We start from the raw sequence: 5132 nt of genomic DNA on the forward strand, positions 1-5132 counted from the left end.
GCGAAACTAGCCAGTTAGAGAAAGACAAATATCATATGACTTCACTTATATGTGGACTTTAAGATACAAAACAGATGAACACAAGGGAAAGAAAGGGATTCAAAAATAATAAAAAGATAGGGAGGGGGACAAAACCCAAGAGACCCTTAAATATAGAGGACAAACAGAGGGTTGCTGGAGGAGCTGTGGGGGGATGGACTAAATGAGTAAGGGGCATTAAGGAATCTACTCCTGAAATTATTGCTGTACTATATGCTAACTAACTTGGATGTAAATTAAAAAATAAATAAATTTAAAAAAATAAAAATAAAAAAATCATCACCACTATGATAAGAAGATTTTGGTATTGGTTATGTATCTTTCTTATTTAAGTTTTTTTTTTAACTTTAGCCAAGCCCCTGACTGAACTGAGCTCTGACAGAACAATGCATTTTGAAATGTCTCAAGTCTCCATAACTCTACCTAGACCCATCACCATTAGCAGTTGGTATTTTTGGTTGATGGGCTGCTTTCCTTTCAAGAAGAATACACTTCATGGATTATACTATTTTTAAGAAATTAAGATCTTCCTCCCTGAGGAGACCAACACTTGCCAACCACACTTCTATTTCCCTAGTCAAGCTACTCATTTTCCACAAATATGTTGCCACCAAACAGCAGCAACACTGCCCAGAATAGCAAGTACTCCACTCTTCAGTCACCTGAAAATTAACTTAATATATTTTTTTAAAGATTTTTTTTTAAAGTAACCTCTATACTTCTGTGCCTTGCTCAAACTCATGGATTTGAGATCAAGAGTTGCCTGCTCTATCGAATGAGCCAGCCAGACACCCCATGAGCTCAATATATTTTTTAAGTTTATTTATTTATTTTGAGAAAGAGAGAGCACAAGCAGGGAAGTGGCACAGAGAGAGGGAGAGAGAGAGAGAGAGAATCCCAAGCAGGCTCAGCTCTCTACCACCACTCATTACTGTGAGATCATGAGCTCAGCTGAAATCAAAGGTTGGGCACTTAACCAAATGAGCCATTCAGGCACCCCAAGCTCAATATTTTGTAAATTGTGGGTCAAGCATAAAGTAAAATTTCCAATTTACTAGCTCTCCTTTATCTGAGTTATGATTTGTGGTGGTTAACTGCACTTCCTTATTTGTTATGGTCTCAGTAGATAAAAACTATTGGGAAAATCCTAACTCCAGTTTGCTATTATTAAGTGATTTTCCAAATTTAAGAAAATTTAGAGGCGCCTGGGTGGCTCAGTTGGTTAAGCGTCCGACTTCAGCTCAGGTCATGATCTTGCGGTTTGTGGGTTTGGGCCCTGTGTCAGGCTCTGTGCTGACAGCTAGCTCAGAGCCTGGAGCCTGTCTTCAGATTCGGTGTCTCCCTCTCTCTCTGACCCTTCCCTGCTGGTGCTGTTTCTCCCTGTCTCTCAAAAATAAATTAAAAAAAAAACATTAAAAAAGAAAATTTAATGATGAAAATGTAAGATGAAAATAATTTAAAAAGAAGTTGAAGAAAAAATAATTGAAGTAATGCAGACTAAATGTCATCTTGAGGGCAATGCCCACAAAGGTGTCCCAACAACATTGAAAAGAATCTGATGATAAGTATAAATTAAATACATGAAATAGTTTTTGTTTCTTAGTTTTTTTATTTTGTTTTTAAAAATTTTTAATGTTTTTGTTTATTTTTGAGAGACAGAGAGGGACACAGAATCTGAAGCAGGCTCCAGGCTCTGGGCTATCAGCACAGAGTCTGATGTAGGGCTCAAACTCACAAACTGTGAGACCATGACCTGAGCTGAAGTCAGATGCTTAACCAACTGAGCCACCCAAATGCTCTGAAATATTTTTTGTTTTAATGTTAATAACCATATTGTGCTAAGTTCTCCTTACCTAACTTTCATACTGCAATATAAGTTTACATAAAAAATCAAACAAATTGTAAAACAAGGACACTATAACTTTTGTTATCACTTTTGACTTGATTTATCTTAATCACATAAAACATAGGCATTATGAGGAGAAAATGCATTTGTGTACACAGATGTGTATATATTTATGTACATATACATGTAACATAAGATATATAAAAATAATATATACATACAATTTATTTAAGAATAATATATATTATACTCTTCTATTGCAATCATCAGGGTGGTTCAAATATTTGCTAATTTGTTATAAGAAGTAAACAAACAAAAAACTAACACACGAACATGAGTTTGCTGTCTTAACATTTTTTTTTTTTTTGGAAATAGGGGTTAAACATTTCTAATCTCTTGATACGCTGCTTTCAAATATGATTTTCTAAATCTGGTTAGAACACTGATTTAGGGGTGCCTGGCGCAATCAGAAGAACACTCAACCTCTACCTCAGAGTCATGAGTTCAAACCTCACATTGGGTTTAGAGATGACTTTTTAAAAAAGGGGGCAGGTTCTCTTACATCGACTTCCTGAGAGCCTCACTGTAAGAAGCAACAACCTCTCCTCTTCCTCTCCGCCATCTGCTCAGCAGCAGCAAAGCAGCAACCATGCATGAATGCATCTCCATCCACGTTGGCCAGGCTGGCGTCCAGATTGGCAATGCCTGCTGAGAACTCCTGCATGGCATGCAGCCCAATGGTCAGATGCCAAGTGACAGACCATTGGGGAGAGGAGATGAATCCTTCAACATCTTCTTCAGTAAGATGGGTGCTAGCAAGTGTGTGTCCATGGCAGTGTTGTAGACCTGGAACCCACAGCCACGGATGGCATTTGCTCTAGAACCTACTGCCAGCTCTTTCACCCTGAGAAGCCCATCACGGGCAAGGAAGATGCTGCCAATAACTATGCCTGAGAGCACTGTGCCATTGGCAAGATCACTGACCTTCTCTTGGACCAAGTTCAGAACCTGGTCAGCCAGTGCACAGGTCCTGTAGCTTCTGGGTTTCCACAGCTTTGGAGGGGGAACTGGTTCTAGGTTCACCTCCTTTGCTGATGGAACACCTCTGTCAATTATTGCAAAAATTCCGAGCTGGAGTTCTCCATTTACCCAACCCCCCAGGTTGCCACTGCTCTAGCTGAGCCCTACAACTCTATCCTCACTACCCACACCACCTGGGAGCACACCCCCTTGGAGCACTCTGATTCATGGTAGACAATGGGGCCATCTGTGACATCTGTCAAACAAACCTTGATATTGAATGCCCCAAACACACTAACCTGAATAGGTTGATAGGTCAAATTGCCCTCCCTTACTGCTTTTCTCAGATTTGATGGAGCCCTGAATGTTGATCTGACAGAATTCCAGACCAACTTGGTGCCCAATCCCCACATCCACTTCCTTCTGGCCACATTCGCCCCTGTCATTTCAGCTTAAAGCCTACCATGAACAGCTTTCTGTAGCAGAGATCATCATCAAGGCATGCTTTGAGCCAGCCAACTAAATGGTGAAATGTGACCCTTGTCATGGTAAATATGTGGCTTGTTGCCTTTGGAGCACTGGTGAAATGGTTCCTAAAGATCTCAGTGCTGCTACTGCCACCATCAATACCAAGAGTACCATCCAGTTTGTGGACTGGTGACTAATTGGCTTCAAAGTTGGAATTATTACCAGCCTCCCACTGTGCTACCTGATAGAGACCTGGCCAAAGTAAAGCAAGTCATGTGCATGTTGAGAAACACCACAGCCCTTGCTGGGGGCCTGGGCTCCCTGGACTACAAGTTTGCCCTGGTGTGTGCCAAGCATGCCTTTATTCACTGGTATGTGTGAGGGCATGGAACAAGGAGAGGTTCCTGAGGCCCTGAGGACATGGAGGCCCTTGAGAAGGATTCGGAGGAGGTTGGTGTGGATTCTGTTGAAGGAAAGGGTGTAGAAGAAGGATAGGAATACCAAAGTTAACAATGTCACAAAGGTGCTACTTTTATAGGGAAGCTTATCTTGTTTTGAATATTGAAAAGTTGTGCTCTGATCAGTTAACATAGCAGTGTATATTCTCATATACAATTACTGACCTACGCTTTGAAACACAATGCTTTGTTACAGATCCAAGCTGTCCATTTCTCTGATGAGTTTGAATAAAGAATCCCCTGTCTTAAATGAAAAAAGAAAGAATGCTTAGTTCAGAATAAACTCATAAAATTATCTGCCCCAAATAGTGGTGTTAAGTGCATGAAGCAAAAATGACTTTGACTTGGTAAACATTTTGTCTTATTGCATATGTAGTTCATTACTTTTAAAAATTGTAACTATTTCCCTGTGCTATCACTAAATTGAAATTTTAGAGTGATAAATGTAAGGAGAATTAGGTGGAAGAATTCCCCTTGTAGGGATTGGAGCAGCTAGTAGTTGCTATACAATAATAGTATTTTTTTAGTCATCTTACATTAACTTATAAAATTTTTGTCTTCTGTCCTTCTACTTAAAATTCAATTGGCATCACAGAAAATGAAAACAATGATGTAATGGATACAAAATGAAGGCTTGTATTTAATTAAGGGATTCTTCCTATTGTACTTTTATGACCTTTGAGGAACATTGTATTACATTCTTTTAAAGAAAGAAAGCAAGAAGAAATGGAAGGGGAAGGAAACAATAGAAAAGAAACCTGGCATAGTACAAAGTAATAATATTAAAAAAAAATAAGACCTGAATCTAACCTTGTTGGAACCCATTGTCTGCTGGAAGAGTTAGATAGCTAAAGCTTCACAATGAAAAGGGATGAATGTGTTTTCCACTGCCTTGGTAACCGCAGATTTCAAGCCCAACCTCTAGAAAAAGTTCAGGAGGACACCCTTAACTTCTGATGCCAAAATTTTGGAATGTTCCTTTCTGAGTGGGCATAAGAAAAGCACTTTGATAAACCTCAGCTATGCTTTCAATTTGTATGCTTTTGAACATTTAGGTTCCACTCAGTATTTTGTGATTATACATATAAAACCTTTTCATGCCCACTAGAACAGGCACTAGATCTGAATGTAGTCAACAGTTAAATGTATTTTAAGACAATTAACAAAGACAAGGTTTTGTTTTGTTGTTTTGTTTTTTTAAAGATTCTTTAGCTGTTCTTTTGGTATAATCATCTCAAGCTGACATCTGCACAATAATTTTTGTAGTTACAACTTATCAAATCTCAAATAGGACATTGATG

The 5132-nt window shown here is 38.9% G+C and overlaps 1 pseudogene; it reads left to right on the forward strand.

The window, feature by feature from the left end:
- The first annotated feature begins 2534 nt into the window (after positions 1-2534).
- Positions 2535-3868, forward strand: LOC115296804 (annotated as a pseudogene).
- Positions 3869-5132: the final 1264 nt, after the last annotated feature.

The sequence above is a fragment of the Suricata suricatta genome, chromosome 7, assembly GCF_006229205.1.
Source record: "Suricata suricatta isolate VVHF042 chromosome 7, meerkat_22Aug2017_6uvM2_HiC, whole genome shotgun sequence".
Taxonomy (NCBI): Eukaryota; Metazoa; Chordata; class Mammalia; order Carnivora; family Herpestidae; genus Suricata; species Suricata suricatta.